Source organism: Myiozetetes cayanensis, unplaced genomic scaffold, assembly GCF_022539395.1.
Source record: "Myiozetetes cayanensis isolate MyiCay16 unplaced genomic scaffold, myiCay2020 scf1, whole genome shotgun sequence".
NCBI lineage: Eukaryota > Metazoa > Chordata > Aves > Passeriformes > Tyrannidae > Myiozetetes > Myiozetetes cayanensis.
Window position 1 is genome coordinate 128,501,168 of NW_026086604.1, and position 17,646 is coordinate 128,518,813.

General features: G+C 37.0%; 1 protein-coding gene across 6 annotated transcripts in view; it reads right to left on the bottom strand.

Moving 5' to 3' along the window:
• The window catches only part of CDK14 (cyclin dependent kinase 14), a 309,078-nt gene that overhangs the window by 68,051 nt on the left and 223,381 nt on the right, over window positions 1–17,646 (bottom strand). The window lies entirely within an intron of this gene.

The following is a 17,646-nucleotide window of genomic DNA, read 5'->3' on the forward strand; positions in this document are numbered from 1 at the left end:
TGCACAGTCTGCAAAAATAGATCAATCTGCTATAATTATTAGACCTACCTGCACTAATCATACTCCAGGTAGTGCTCGGGGTGTGGGGGTGTTGTTAGTTGTTAGTTAGTTAGTTAGTTGTTTGTTAGTTGTTAGTTGCTTTGAAAATTCTAGTTGCTACATTATTAGTACTATGTTTCCAAGCATTTATGGATTTTAAACTGAGAAGGGACCATAATGATCTAGTGTCACTTTCTGTGTAATACAGGCCAAAGATCACCCAAGTAACCCATGGATCAAATCATCACTTTCACCTAGGCTCAGCTGTACTTTTAAAGTTCTACATCAAAGTTCTAATTTTGTTTATGGAGCTTGGCACAGAAATGAAAAAAATCTTCTCCAAAACTCATGTATTCTGCGAAGGTCACTTCTGGAAATCAGTGGACACTGCAAAAAGCATATGCATGTGGGCTCCTGACATTGTCAGTATTAAAACTGATGCCTTAGTGGAATGCATGACTAATTTGTTGCTTTGTTTAAAGACAAGCTATTATTTTACTTCTGAAAAATGCACTGTATGATCATGTGTTTAAATTACATATGCTACACCGGAATTGTTCGGAAAACCCCATTTAGTGCATAACCTCAGTGGTCTGGAACGTTGAAACATTTGCCTTTGTTTCTTTCATTATTTTTTTTTCACAATAGTCTCTTTAAAATATCCTCCTTAAAACATTAATAATTTGCCTGATTTAAACTTAAAAGATGATTTCTTAGTAGGGACAAAGGCTAAATTTTCTGATGGGGTTCAGTAGTTAAATAGCTAATACAGAAAAGTTAACAAAAAGTACTAAAGAAAAGAAAAAAGATTTGGTTTTTAAATACACCTTCTTCAGTACGAGACAGGATGGAATTTCATACAATATGGCTTTGTGTCTAAAACATAATAGCATGTTTTGTCTCACAGCAGTTGGGCCATATAGGAACTTGGCATGCATGATATGGCAAGTCTCAATATTCACGCTTCACTTACTGTCACACTAATCACTGAAGAACGGTTACTAGCCATGACAGCATACATACTTTCAGAAAATGTGGTGTACAGCAGAATACAGAGAAACCTTTGGCAATGAGCATTAAATTATATGTAGATATTATTTTGAGAAATACTGGGAACATTTTTACACACCTACTCTGATGACATTTGTGAAACACACTGATTTTCAATTTAATCCCAAGTGCTGCATACCACCTTAGCTCAAGAAAAACAAACACCATATGAACCTGTCTCACTTGAAACATATATGAATCTGACTAGACTTGAGCAGTTGTAAATCTCATTGGATTACAAGAATTTGATTTAATTTCAGAAAACAGGCTTAAATGTCTTTCTACTGCAAAGGAAGGTCAGTATTTGGTCAAGCAGAACATGACTAAGATCACTGAAGTTTGCTTTAAGCTCTTGAGAAAAAAAAGTTTGGGGCATGTGCAGTGAACTTCTGAACTTGGGGTGATTTGCTTTTAAATGCAATGAAGAAGGCAGCTCAAATTCACATTAATAATTAAGACAAATGGGCATTGAAACAAATGGAGATAATATGCTGTCTATATGCTCTTAACAGCATGAGGTAAATACTTCCCAAAGCAAAAATCGTTTGCTGTGCATATTTTCCATGTGAAGATACTACGCTCACAATGTATCATTAATTAATTTCTCAACTGGCACTAATGGCATGGCCTAGAGGAGAGAGGCACCTAATTCCCCTTGGAAATCTCAGCTCTGCTTCTTTATTCTAAGCAATCACTCCCAACCTGAAATGCTGAAAGACAAAACAACCGTTAACCTGAACAATCACACCATTTAGTAGAGTTTAAAGTTTAATAGGTACAAAGAGAACAAACAAATTGGTATAAATCAGGCAGCCATACAGTAGCCATACACAGCTTGTTTCACACAGGACGCTGTGCTCCCCTCAAAAACAGGGTTCCTGTACAGTCCCTGTGGTACCTCACTACCAACACACTGCCACAATGGTTCTACTCTCCATTTTCACCCAAGTCTGCTTGAGGACAGCAATCTTTCCTACTTGTCCTTGCCTTTAGCCTCTCCTGGGTTCTGACACTGTACAGCACCATATATTGTAGTTAATGCTTTCTTTGCAAATCATTTTCTTCTGATCAGCAGATACAGACATACCCTCATGTGCCTTGATTGTACCTCTGAATATGCACGCCATGGTATTAGCAGCAGCTATGTGGCACCGAGAGCAGGGCTTACCTTAAGTAGCATTTCCTTTTTTACAAAATACAACGGCTTTTTCTGTAGTTACAGCCATGCCGAGAACACCTACCGTCTTCAAAGACCTGACGTGCCAGCTCCAGCATGCAGGAGCTGCTTCCCTAACGCGCCTGGTGTGCCTCCATGGAGCTTTTGTAGAGCTCATTTAGCCATCATGAAACCACCACAAGTGAAAACAAGTTTTGATGCGATGCTTTTAGCTTTTGATACAGATAAAGGCATAAGGTGGTACCTCAAGAAGAGAATCTTACAGAGTAAAGATGTTACCATTTTTTCAGTGTTTTACACAGAGGGTATTGAGGACTAAAACTGATGAACAAAGAGAGACAAAGCTGTTTGAAGGCTCACTGAAGCAGTGTTTTACTCACTGCTGATCAATCACAAAATACAGAATTTGCTCTACAGCGTAGTGTAGAGGTACCTCAAGTCAAACTATACAGTAAATAATACAATCAAACAGAGCCACAGGAATGACACGTCAGTGCTGAGATTTTCCCCTACACCTGCATCCCAAATTGAGATACTGGCAACAGTTTAGATTCAGAAACACTGAGCTCTCTACACATGCAGGGTAGGAAAATCTGGTCTCCAGGCTGCCTAGGCCATCAATTTAACTGCGCTCTTGTAGCTCAGTACCTCACTAGAAGCAAGATTGTCATATTAGTGCAACATCTTGCTCAGGTTTCTTGGATGAGCTAGACTGGGGCAAAGTCTGCACTAACACAGTTATGGTGCTCCCAGCATCTGCCCTTGCTCTGTGCTCTGTGGTCTGTGCTTCTGCACTCCACAGTTTTCAGATCATCATCATTTCCATGAGGGTGTATGAAAGGATCTCTTCAGAAATTTAGAAATTAGTTTGATTGCTTTTAATTGTTACCATATCACAGCATCAGCAGTCTGCTCCATTGAAGTACTGAAAAGGTGGTCAAAATATTTATTATTACAGTAAGAGCCATGACAACCGATGATAAATATGCACTGATATGGCACAGCGATAAAAAGAAAAGTATCAGTGTTTGATTCCTTGGTATTGCTGTTAATGTCGATGTTGCAGAGGTCAGAGTCCCATTTGGAAGGCTATGGAGGTGAGTTCATTCAGTGCATTCCAGGAAGGTAATAATAACCCTGGCCTGTCTGAACTAATTCTCACTTGACAGTTGCACAGATGCCATTAGCTGGAAAGGAGCCAAGATGAATAGCATTTAATGAAAAAAAAGTGAACATACCAAAAGAAGGTTCTAACAATATAGGCAAGTAGGTTTTCTTTCTATTTTAATTAATACAGATTTACCTCTAGTCGTACATTTTTATATACTTGGTAAATTTTTAAAAGAATCTATCAACCCAGTAGGTAAATCATAATTATAGTTGCAACTCCTGAACTCAGAACAGAGAATTAAGATGCTTAACTGCTCATGAGTCACATTAGGCTTCAGAGACTCAGTCTGGTCACACCTAAGCTAGACAATGAAGTGATCCAACCTTTCAAGGCAATTCACATTTGCCAGTGGCCATTAAGCTAAATTACAACTTGATCATAAAATCATTTGTATGTGTAATCATTGAATGCAACTCAAGACAAAAACTTAGATACAAGTCTATTTCTCCCTGAATATCTTTCTGCACTAGATTTGATGTGTTTTCATGTCTGTTTCAGATGTACTGAGATATTTCTTCAACATAATGCTGCTTGAGAAATCCAGCTTGAAAGGTTTGCTTCATAGAGGAAGCAGAACATTAACACCATTACAGAACACATCACCTTATAATTGAATTTGGTAGATCTGATGTTTAAATGCTAAGCTTAAAGAGAATCAGACAATAGACAACAGACAATATATAACAGTATCCTGTGTTTTGTTCTTCTGTAGCCTGACATGCACCCAGACTAGCCCTTGCTCTGGTGTCTCAGAATAAATATGCTGGGCTGTGAAACCTTCCAAACAAACGCAGCACCAACTATTGAGAACTTATGGCAGGAAGATAGCTAATACTGTTCATAGACAATATTGCAGATATTTCCCCTCCTTGTTCTATACTATTCTGATATAGAGTAAGCATCAGAACATTTGATGCAAGGCATCTTTCTGGCAGGACAATATATGCTGGAGCATCAAATGAAGAAAGAAGTATAGAGTCTACACAGCAGACATTAAAATGAAGAAAAGCTTATTTAAACATTAAACATACAATATATGTCCAGTGATAACATACTCTAAGCTATTGAGAATTTGTTTTTCTGTTTTAGGATCATGTAACTTCCTTAATGCCTGAGAATTCTGGGGTTGTGATATTCCAGGCAACGTGACTACTGGGTACAGTGTTTTGCAACTGTTTAAAACCACAGCTAACTCATTAAACTAAAAGAGGGCTACCTTAAGTAATTCACATTATTTTATTCAGTTTTCAGCAGTTTCTCTTAGATGCAGGTATTTTCCAGAATAAGTATTTCCTAATAAATTTTAATTACAACATGCCTTACTATTTTGTCCTAGAAAGAATTTAGCAATTACTTCTTTTTGATTTTATATGTCACCACCAATCAGCTATTTTAATTCTTTCAGCATCCCAATTAGCCCAATATTAAAGATACTAATTATGGAAGACATAGCACATTACTTACACTGCGAAAGACCATTACAGAATATGTTGGATTTGTAATTTACTGGAACATCTTTGTTTGCTGTAAGTGCAATTAATGAAGAACAATAACACAGTGGTGACATATCAGTGAAGCTTTTGATTATTTGGAAATTCTTTAAAGGGCATGAATCTTCTGATCAAGGTGAATGTTTTTTAAAGGCTGTCTTTGTGCACTTCAGAAAGTTGAACAGAACATCCCTGGAAAATAAACAGAGCTAAAAATAATTACTAACAATCATTTTATGAACTATTATTTCAGCAGAAAATGGAGAAAATATAACCTTAATCCTGAACTAAAACTCTTCAAGGTTTATGTTCTCTATAAACCTTTCACTGAGAACTGAAAATATAAGTTAGTAATGCAATAAATGCCCTAACAAATATATCAGATTTTTCACTTAATGCTTTTTACAGGCTTAAACCAAACTGAGTGAAAGAAAATCACCTTTTACAGTCTGACTCTTAAAGGAAGAATGCCTTTCTGTTATGCTTTTTAAAATAAGGCATGGTGAATTTATATCAACTTCACTGAATCTCGGGGCTTCATAAAAGGAAGAAAATACAGCAGTGGAGTTAACATTCCATAGCATTCTTCCTTCACATATTTATTTCCTCACTGGCTGGACATAAGCCAAAAAAAATGGAGGGAATAACCCCCTCAACCCCCAAGATAGAAATAGCTGAAATAAACCTTTGGCACACAATGTAGTCAAAGCTCTGTGCTTTTCCTTCCCCTCCCACCCTCCACAGCCTGGATTCTTCTCTTCAAGTAAATCCATGCAAAAGATATTACAAAGGAAACCAAAAAACCCCAAACAAACTGAATTTCAAATTTGTCAAGTGGGTGCACCCATTAGGGTAGCAAATTAAGTTTTCTTTTACTTCCTTTATCCAGCCATCTTTCTGGACCTATTGCCTTTAGGAAACAAACAAAAAGACAGAACTAAGTGCTAGTAAGTAAACATTACTGCTGCTTTATACAACTCTACCATCTTGTCTGATATTTTATCATCTTGGGTTTCAGAAGTCTTAATTTCATTCCAATGTAAATAAGAACTGGTCTGTTTGCTCAAGAACTTCAACAAGAGTTTGCTGCAAGGCTGCAGCATGCAGGCAGTGCCCCAAGAAGGATGACCTTGCCTTAGTCAGTGAAGTCAAAGATCATTTATCACAGTTAACCTACAATTCTGTCTTGCCAGGGCCTCAGATCCATCAACCATTTGGAAGCAGCTACTCATCCTGTCCTCCCACAGCTCCCTAAACCACAGCATGGTGTGATCTTTTCTATTACTGTATACCTCCCTACTAATAAAATATATTTTTTATGGATATGAAACCAACAGGAGTACTTTGTATTTATTTATACAGCTCATTAAAAGTGGATAGAGATTTGGAGGCAGAGAGAATGCCCCAAGCCTAGAAAGCTCAGGAAGACAGACCCCAGGCATATGCATGTATTTAGCTTAGTATAGATGAGTTGCCTGGCTGAACCCAATGAGACTAAGCAATTATGTAAAAGCAGGCATCCTGATCTTTTTGCAACTATATTCCTAAGCTAAGATATGACAGGGAAATGATGTAGAACTAGTAAACACTGAGAGGAGGAGACTGAAATGGTTATAATGAGAGCATATGGGCAATATATTCAAGCTATGCAGTCAAAACCACCTTATTATGTATTATTATGCCTCTGTATTTAGACAGACATCATATACAACTAGCTGCAGCTCCCTAACCCTCATGTACTTGGTTCAGATGAAATTAGAAGAGAACACAGGATGGGACACTACATTCACACCAGCACTGTGGTGCAGAAAGTGCTATTCCTTCTCCAGATCCACTCTTCTGATTTAGCACACCACTCCTTCTTTACATTAATGGAGACAGATACTTTCTAAAGTGAACATTAGGTAGGGAGAAGCTGGCAGACTGAAAATTCAGTGCCTGATGCCAACAGCAGTAATACTTGCTGAGAGACAAATATGCTTGCGTTAATCTGTTAAAGGCAGTATGAATTCGACTTTGAACTTGAAGACGGAAAAACCCCTAGGTTTCTTAGGCAGCCCCCCATAGAAGGAGAAATCAGGGATCTCTCTAGTATGCAATTTGGAGAAAGCACAACATGATTTTGCATTGATTTTTTTAAAAAAGTGAAACATTACACATCCACATATACCCGTATGGAAGTACCTTTTTAGAAAGTTGCTTGAATTTTATGCAAGAGTTTATGCCTTTTAACCTATAAACAGCTTGGAGGTCAAGCACCAAGCCACAAATATCATATATTTTAACTACCAATTACTGAAATACGGGGACTTTTAAGTGCCTGTACTAACATACACATGAGGATGCAGAGCTGACACTCAGAAATTGGCTTGCAGTAGGGAAGAACTCAACCCTGAACTATTTTTGCAAATCCTATCCTGTCAAAGTATCATGAAAGAGAGACAGCTAAGCAGGGAGTTACTGCTATTTAGGCATAAATCAGCATAGGTGATTTAAGAACTAAAATCAAAATTGTTATCTATAATAGTGACCGCTAAAGGTCAGATTTCCCAATGAGCCAGCTATCACTAAAAATTGACTGCCAGCAGAGCTCAGACCACTTCTAATGACCCAAAATAAGCAGCTGGATTTTCAAAAGATTTTGCACATGTGGAATTCTGGAAACCATGGAGCTCTGTGACAGGTCTGGTCATGTGTGCTGTCACTGAATCAGACGGGGCAGTAAATAAACATCTAGGTCTTGTTTTAGGGTTCTAAATGGACATTAACCTTCTGTGAAAGCAGATATTTGAGGCTGACAAGTCCTAGAAGCTTCCAAAATGAGAACAAGAAGCCTGGAGAAAAGGAACCACAAGCAGCTGATAAATGCAGTATCTGGGCACAAGCCCCTCTGATTCCCAGAAAGGAAGGCAGTAGTTATGAGTCTGTCTGAGTTATCCAGGGGACAGGAGAAGGCTTAAATATAAGAAAGGGATCACTGACACAAAAATAGGGAATGGGAGCAAATAGATGGCTTTGTGAAGGAAAAGAGGAAGAGGCAAAATTACGGAGTTTTTGAAAAAGATAAGAAGGAGCTCAAAATGAGGGAGTGAAATGATCAGTGTTGGATGGGAGCTAAACAAGACAAAAAAAATAAACTGAATTTACTAGCTGCTTTTTGTATGATCTGAAGAAGGGTGCTGATCAGGAGAGAACATGAAAACTATATTACAATAATCAAGATCAGGGTGGCAGAATTGGTTGGGGAAGAAAAAAAAAGTATGTTGGAAAATATTGTAAAATGTTTATAGCGTTCTGGATGCATGGGACAGGAAAAGAAAGATAAAAATCCTCCCTGAGGCTTCAGGCCTAAGTGACAAAGAAGACGAGCATTACAGTGAGAGTAGGAAACTCGACTGGGAACATGCTCAAGTGTGCATAGGGAATAGTAAGAAGCTCTCTCTTGAAGCCTATATTGCCAAATTAAGCAGAGCTAGGGAGAGACCCTGATTGCTCAACTACTGAATGTCCACACTGCCCCTGGATTATTTTTGCCTACACCAATTAGCATGCTCCAAATCCACTCCTAGACACAATTCAGGGAACGACTCATGCCAGGCACCATTACCAAAAGGCCACAGGTACCAGGCATTAAATATATTACTCTAGAAAACACAATTCCTACGGTCCGCAACATGGGTTTTAAGTAAATCTGGAAATTTTGATTTAAAAATCTAATGCTGAACAACCCCCAAATAATAACTGCACCTGCAGCTGTGTGGGGACCACATAAAGCCCACAGGAGATGCACACCCGAGTGTTACTTAGCATAGTTGTAACCAAGGCCTGCCACATGGCCTGGGGGCCAGAAGATAGTCCCTGGCTCTGCTTTAGTTAGCAGTATAGATGTAGGCTGTAGCTGACAGGAAAATGATATTCACCAAACACTGTCTGTCAACATCTCAGGAAAATTCATGCCCTCATGGTTGCCGAATAAAGCTTGACTCAAGGGCACTCTAAGGATCAAATAGGAAAGAAATAAAAGGAATATAACAGTATTCTGCAAAAGTCATAACGCTGAAGGAAGGCCAATAATAATCGGGAGCATGATTTTTTTATGTCAGGGTGGTGAAATTAAGTTTGAGACACACTAACAGTATACAGTAGTAAACAGAGCTTTAAGACTGCTATAAAAATCTAACCAAAGAAGATAATGCAAAAATGTTGGTAACGTGCAATGACGTCAGAGAGAAAACCATAAATGTCATATATTTTTACAAGATTCCCTTACGTTTAGTAAGTTTGGATCCAAACAATATGAATATTTTAAAAATACTCTGGATTCTTAAACATAGGAACAACATAAGCAAACAATAAGTTTATGAGAATTGACAGAAGTAAAAATTTAGGTTTTCTAATTTGAATTCTTTGCAGTAAGATTTTGAGTTTATAAATCCAATGTGAAAAATTAGGTCTTTTATTCATTTGTATTTTCAGCCTTCTTTTGTGGTAGTGATCACAAAACAAACACAGCTGGCATCTTTATTATTTTATTCACTGAAGGATTTAGCTGGACAAACATCACAAAGATGGTGGCTGTTTTCATTGAATTTATGATCAAATATGCACCAGCATAAGATCAACTCTGTTACATCAATTATTATGAGATGTGAATAATTTAACAGAAAGTTGTCTATTTGTAAATCAGATCTTACAGATAGAAATTCAGTTGAGGTAGCAGCCAGTTGATATACACTGTATTATACAGAATTTAAAAGGATTTTTTTATCCCATTCACTGATAAACATTGTCATTTATATTTTGCTATCTTGTGAGCTGTTAATTCAGGCAAACAAGATTTCAAAATTTTATTTAAAACTTTAATTAAATTCATCTTTATCAGAGAAGAACTTAGTGATGTCTTTCAAAATTACAGAATATATTTCCTATAAAGACTTAATTAAAAACAATAGACAAACAACTATCACCACAATATTTTTCCTGTTTTTTCCCATAGATTTTCACCAGAAGCTGTTGTTCAGCCTAATACCAGGAGAGTTATAATAATTTTAACGCAGAATGTGTGCCTTAGGATAAGGGATTGACTCAATGCCTGAAAGAAAAAGGTCAGTTCCCTTTGGAACCACTTGCCTCTTTGCCCTCCAGCAATGACAGGTGCACCAGCCCTGTGCTGAGGCTCATTATTCACAGTGTGTTGCTGCAGATACATAATCTAACCTCTCTGTTTTAATGCATCAGCAAGGATTATAGTCTCCTATCTTCCTATTTTGACACGGGTCAAGCAGGCACAGAATGTACATACATGGTGACCTGCTTGCAGCCAACATCTTTCACAAATTCCCTAACGGTAGCTTAAACCTTTCTAAGCTAGGTCATTTAAAGGAATCACAAAATTGAGTTACAAAACTGTTTGGCTAACAAATAACTTCAAGTTATGAAAGAAATCACTGTTTTCACTAGTCTCCTACAATGTGATGTTTTTCTGCATCACTAATTGGGATAAAAAAAAACAACTCATGAAAAAGCAAAAATTCTTGTTTCTCTGTCCTATGTGGCAGGCAAGAAGTCATAAATCTGGAGGCAGATACATGAAACAATGCAACTGGAAATGCAGGAAAGGAAGTGATTTTCTTGAATGAATTTTGAGAGACGGTCACAGGAGATGCTCATAAACAGCAATGCCTGAATACCTGTGATCCTACCACAGAAAAGGTGGTGGTCACAATTACGCTGAAACCCCCATATGAAATCATCATAAAAGTCAGTAAAATAAGTATTTGCCTAAGGCAAAGATACTTTATGATGTTTGTATCAATACAAAAATCTTAACTGCTGTCTGTAAGCCTCCGGCTGGCAACTGAGCCAAACGGCATGGGTTTTGAGATTGGTTTAAGCTATCTGCAGTGGTGACAAAACCCAGTAGCACTATTCATATTATTATACTTATTGCCTGTCTGCACCATTTCTCAGAATTATTTATATTTCTGAAATCCTAAGATGAGAATCAAAGAAACTATTCAGTTAAAGAAAAATTCTCTGTAATACATGACAAAAATTATCTGTAATACAAGACTGCAGAGGATAGCATCAAACCACGTGAGACAACAGCAGTTGCTTAGCAGTAAGCACTTTTGAATGCCAACCCAGTTCTTAGGGTGCCTATCATATTTACTCTCCTTTTGGAAAAATCTTGCCTTTAATGGCTGCATACAAATAATGAAAGACCCAGCAGTAAGGTCTACTTCACTTATATTACTGCCTTCACAGTATGTCTTCAATACCTAAGACAAATATTTTAAAAACACATCTCAGAGACTCAATTTTATCAGCAATGTCATTACCTGGAAAAAAGAGAACTCAGCAGAAAAGCCAACAGTACAGAACTTCAGCAAGACGGTAGAATTTGGAATGTGAGTATATAATGATGCCTGGTGCCTCTGATCAGAAAGTATTAGACTTCAAACCAAGACATGAACACAGACACTATGGCAACATATGAGTAACCAAAAACATAATTCTGAGAAATTAATAAAACATTGGCTTGCAGAAATGCATAAGGAGAAAGAAAAACTGGAAATATCTGAAGAGTTGATCAGAAAGTACTCAAAAACATTAATGAAGAACATACACTGAAAAAAAATCATACCTGGAAACACCAAATAAACATGTCTGTCTGATATATGACTCAATATCTTAAGGAACTCTTAAGGAATTAGTGAGGATAGCAAACAAATGTAAGGCACCTTTTAAAAGTCTTTCCAGTAAATCTACGCAAGAATACTTAGTTCTCTTTCCTCATTCCTCTTCATAGGCTTATTACTGTAGCTAAGTTACTGTAACATTATCTATGTTTGCTCTGCATTCTGCAGTATTGTACTACATTTAAAAAATTATAAATATATGCTAATAATTCCTTTCTCATATTCAAATTATAGAATCTTGGCAAATATTTGTTGGGCATTGACACGAAATATAGAAGCAAAATACAAAAGAAACAAAACAGACAATATGGAAGCAAAATCAAATTTCAGAAAAAAACAAGACAACAATGGCAATCAAAAGAAGAGGGGACTCATGAATAAGACATCAGATAAATTATTTTTTAAAAAGGGCATAATCATTGGCGGAACAAAGCAGGAAGAGATGATGTTTGATGCAATTTCTATTAAAAAAATCTTGCTCTGTGGACAAACTCTGAAGATCTGGGATGTGATACACCACCTCATAGACTGAAAACTTGCTGACAGACCAAAAGTAAAGGGTAATGATGAGCGGCAATGTACTGAGTTGGAAGAGAAGTGTCCAGCTGTGTCCCAGAGGGATTAGCGTTAGTCACAGTTTTATTTAACATCTTTATTAATGACCCAGTCTAAGGGATACACTGCATACTGATTCAATTTTCAGACGACACTAAATGCTGAAAACACCATAAAAGAAAAAGAAATTAATAAAAAGAAGTTAATAGAAGTGAGATATGTGGACAGAAAATCTACAAAAAAGATAGAGCATAGAAAACTACAAACAATTATTTCTGGGGAAAAACTACCCTGAATACGGGTAGGTTCAGAGATAATAATGCCAACAAACTCTAGTCCAATGCCAGATACCGAATTAAATGTTGCAGAAGACAACAAAGACTATCCATGTACATTTGAGCTGTATTTTCATGGCTGTCATGGATGGGAAAGATAGAGGACAGTAACAATGTAAATTTACTAATGAAGCAGCATAGTTCCTGGTACAGTACAAAAAAAAATTAAAAGAAAATAAAATAAAAAAAAAAGACAAGGGCTTTTGTTGTCCAGTTCAGGAGGCTTATTAGTATTTTTAACTGGGCCAAGAGGATGTAATATAATACTTAAAGCTTAGCAACACAAAAGTGGGGGAATTTAGAATAAAGTAAAAATAAATTAAATGTCAGGATAAATATTCTGTCAATGAGGTCTGTTAGGAATAATCTCCCCCTTAGAAGGTGTAACATTTTAGCACTTTACGGTTGCTCCAATTTGAAAGAAAGATTCGAATATAAATCAGAAAGGATTTTTCAGCTTGGTGAGAGGACAAACAGAGAAACTCTAGAGATCTTTCTCTGTCTTTGGCTTCAGTCAGCATCCTGTAATTCCTCACCACAACGCTGACGGACCCACGCACACAGAAAACAGAGCTAAGAGTCGGGCACAAAAAAAAGGGCAGCTTCAGTGCAAACAAGTGGCTTCCACCACCCCGAAATTAATGTAATAAACCCCAACAAGCAGTGAAATAAACAAAAAACCCAAGAGCGGTGCCGGGAGGCGCCCGCGCGGCGCTGCCCCCTAGCGGGTGTGCGGCCACACAGCACCGGCCGATGGTGTGCGCCGCGGGTTAACACCGTGACACGGCTCCTAAGGCCCCTCAGGCAACGGGTATTTGTGGGAAACAGGGGAAAAAAAACCCCTGGAAATCTAAAATGGCTTTTTGTTTGTTTGTTTGGTTTTTGTTTTTGTTTTGTTGGGTTTTTTGTTGTTTTTGGTTTTTTTCCAGTGCAGCAGTATCACTGCAAACCATTAGGAGACAGAGGCAGGTTTATAAGCCTCTAAATCACAGATGCTTTTAAAAAAATATTTTCGTTTTGTGTCCAGTTTCCATCCTTGCTCCCCCAGCGTGATCCAAGATCCCTCCTGGCCAGTCAAGTGAGGGGCCAGCCTCAGCACCCCCACGATGAACCCACACTGAGCACAGAGCACACAGCCAGCCCCTCTGCTCTGTACTGCCTGAAATCTTCAGTGCTCGGATTTACCCATCAGAAACGTTTCTGCAATGACGACACTAAAGCTTTTTGTTTCTACTGTGCTGGAGAGCTTGAGTGTTCCTTCAGTGGAACGACAGACTAAGTTACAATGAGTAATGCTGGGGAAGGGACAAGAGGTGAAGGGATAAAAGTGACAATTAGAAGAGCGCTTTTTCTTTAACCAAAATCCCACTAAGGCAAAGATTTTCTTAAAAAAACAAACAACAGAACCCCAAACCAAAACCACTTTCCAAGTCTCAGCTTTAAACAACTCCATAGTCTGTGTCATGCTTGAAATGAAATACAGACTCAAAATACATGGACTCGTCTCTATTCACTCACTTTGCTTTCTTCAGGAAGTTTTCACTGAGTAACAGTCCCAAAATAGGCCAGTCCATCCTGGAATGCAACTTTTAAACACCCTGGCCTCAGAAAGGGAGGTCTCAAGTACAGTGGCCATCTTGTTAAAGGAAGAAATCCCCAGCAGTGGGACTGGCTGTGAGAATAAAGTGATATTTATATAATAAATACAGCCATGTTGGGGAATTATGAAGTAGTAGTCTTATTTATGCAGAGCAGAATTTGTTTTCAACTGCACCTTTTCTTTCCAACCTCATTTCTCACAATACAACCCATTATGACAGGAGGATCTGAAAAAGCTTTTTATATCCTACCAAATATACACAAGGATAATTAGTTCTCCTTTGTTATTCTCCTGTAAGGGTTTATTATTGTGGAGAAGCTTTTGCAAATTGAAAGAGGTTGCATTGCATTCTGAAGGCAGAGCTCTTCTTGGTTTTTATTGTGTAGAGATAATTGAACAGAAAAGTTCAGGAAAAAAGGTGAAAATATAATTCATTATGGACTCTATAGGAAGATCAGATTACCACATCTTAGTTCTTTTTAGACCAGTATTTTATAATTACATTCCACAGTATGTTAGGTCATGCTGTGTAGGTGAAGCTTCTTACTAGACAGAAGCAAATGTCAATGCAAGTTTTGTTTCCTAATTTTATAAGCATTTCTACAAAATTTTTAGATCCCATCTTATCTAGTAAATACTTTCTTTATAATCTTTCAGTAATTTGACAATCACTGTGAGAGTTACATTCTTTCTCTCAAACACTTCCCAGAAGTAGCCTCTAATATTGACCAATTCTATTTTAAGAATTTTAGGGATCTCAAATAATGAGCCTGCTGGGTTTCATTTTGTCATTTCTGTTAAATTCCACACTTTTAGCTAATTTCCAGTTAGACTGGGAATTAAAGAGCTATTGGCTTGTGTCCAATATTGTTCCATTGTCTTGCCCTGCCTTTAAAATTCCCATCTTGTAGAAGCTGGTGCAGTTGGTCAGGTGCAATTATTTTGCCTCCAGATTACCATTTGTGGCTTTTTTGGAAGTTTGGAGTTGGATTTTTTTTGTCTCTATTTCTTCTAATTTACATGAAGCTGGCTCTGTCGATGTTGGAAGAGTATTATTCTTACTTCTAGTAACTTCCCCTTATATAAATTGAATTACAACATACATTTTGAAGTAAAAGACTTCTAAACCCATATTCTCACCCTTCCATGCCAGGACCTCAAAACACACACATATATATATATATAAACAAGATGAAGGGCCAGCCTGTGCCTGAAAGATGAAACAGTAGATAGTGAAAGTTTCATTGTGTTTAGAAAATTAAAGGTGTACTCTTCCAGTCAGGGAGCACAAGGTTCAATGTTGTGCTCTGTGGTACAGTTTCTATGGCAATTTCTGTGTGAAAAATTCTTAAATTTCTTTCTATCTCAACCCCTCCCCTACAAAATGCAGTAACAGGACTTCACCTCAAGAAAATTTTAAGCATACACATTAATCCTTCCAAGAAAGATGTGTTTTTCTAAGGTACTAAGATGTTGAGAGGATGTAATTCTGTAGCAAAACCAATATATATTTAAAAACAAAAGGCTGTATGTTTTTCTCCACACAGGGTCTCATGTTTATTGCCAACTACCTTTAAAACAATTCTAAATGTGACATATTTTGTGTCATCAAGAATCTTCAATAAATTAAATCAGGAAGTTAAAAAGGATTAGTTTTTTAAGAAATTACTGCTTTTTGAAATACCAGAAGAAAGAAACTAAATTTCTAGAATGAATCAGTCTATCCATGTGTTAAGTTTTACAGCTGAATTATAAACCCTTGGGAATACGATGTCTTAAACAGAAATGTTTATACATCCTCAACTACAGCTGTGCAAGCAACAGCACTCTAATACAGCACACAGATAAAGATGTACACTAGAAAAAGAGAAAATCCTTTACATTTCAAATGTAAATGATATATAATTTTGAGGTACTGAATATTTCCTATTATAGTAGAACTGCACAAATGAAGTACTGAACTCTATGTATTGTCATTGCTTTCAGTCTTTCAATCCCTTCATTTATGCTGAAGAATTGCAAATCCTTTATGCACAGAGCATGGAAAATGTATAAATATTTTTGAAGAGGTTTCTTAGAATTTAAAAAACTATGGTTTTATTTAAGTCAACTTGTGTCAATTAGGAAATCTGAGAGACTGAGACTTTGTTTTAGGCAAAATGGTTGTGTTGGTTTTTTTGTTTGTTTATTTGTTTTTATTTATTTTATGAGAACAAATTTCATGTAATGTTCTTGAAGGAAATACAAGATAGCAACTTTTCAAATTCAAACCCATTATTGTACTTATTAATACATAACTGTATATTTTAACAGTTTAACTGCTGGTAAAATATAGAAAAACAGTCCAGGCCTGCAGGATGGATGGAATAGCATGCCAGTATCTGTTCACCTTACTTACGCAAATATCTGCCCCCAAACAAACACATTCACAGCAATATTAGTTTCCTTGTCCTTTCCCAATCCAGATCTAATTGCCTATGTTGTAATACAATTGCTTCTTCCAAGGTTTTGGATTTCGTTAACTACTTTCAAATTAAAAATTACCTGGCAAGTTTGTTGATTGCTAAAGGACAGAATACGGACAATTATAGTGACTTCCTTTTTAAAAGGAGAGTTGTGACTTTCAGGAAATTGCATTATTCCAAGCAGTAAGACTCAGGTAGAGTCAAACATTGTAAGATGCCTGCAAGGATCACAACAACTGGCAAAATGGTTTGAGATATTCACAAAAGCCAAATCTGAGTGAAGCTAATCTTCCTGTTGCTCCGTCTACAGGAGTAAACAGGAGACGGATTTATCCACCAAAGCCACCAAATTAGGCTCCTAGTCTGAACTGGACAAGCCAGGAACTTTTCTATAGACTGTTAGAAGTCAATTAATGCAAGCCAGCCACACCTAACCTTTGTGAAAGCCTGCACTGAAGCCAGTGCCAGGTTTATATCCCATTGAAGGAATCAGAAAGCTACTGCTAACCATGGAAGACTGCAAAGTGAGGTACAAGGTCATGAAAGATCCCTGGCACTGCAGAAATACAAGTTTTGACTCAAAGGATGAACATCAGTGGTATCCAACAACTAACACCTAATTTTAACAATTGTTTTGCTGCCTTAAGAGATTTCTCGCTGTTCAGTCAACCACAATTTAAAAAATCATTGGGGTTTTGTTTTAAATGAAAAATACCTTTGTGTTTCAGTCCAAATTGATTTGGGAAGGAGTAGATAGAGAAAAATTAACAGAATGGCAAAGTGAGTATAAACCTAAACACATCTTGGACAAGTGACCATGCTATGTATTTTGCATTTGTAGACATACTTCATTGCTAATAAGTTAAGACATAGAAAAAGGATTTGGATTTCTACTCTATCAATAACTTTCTTTCTTTATAGCAAGGAAGCTCCTTCACTAAAACATTTTGCATCTTCAATTTCAGTGGTGAACTTAGAGATCTTTTAGTCTCCTGATGATTTATCTCTTGAACTTCCTGGTAAACTACCAACAAGACAGACAGTTAGTAGCAAAAATAAAATT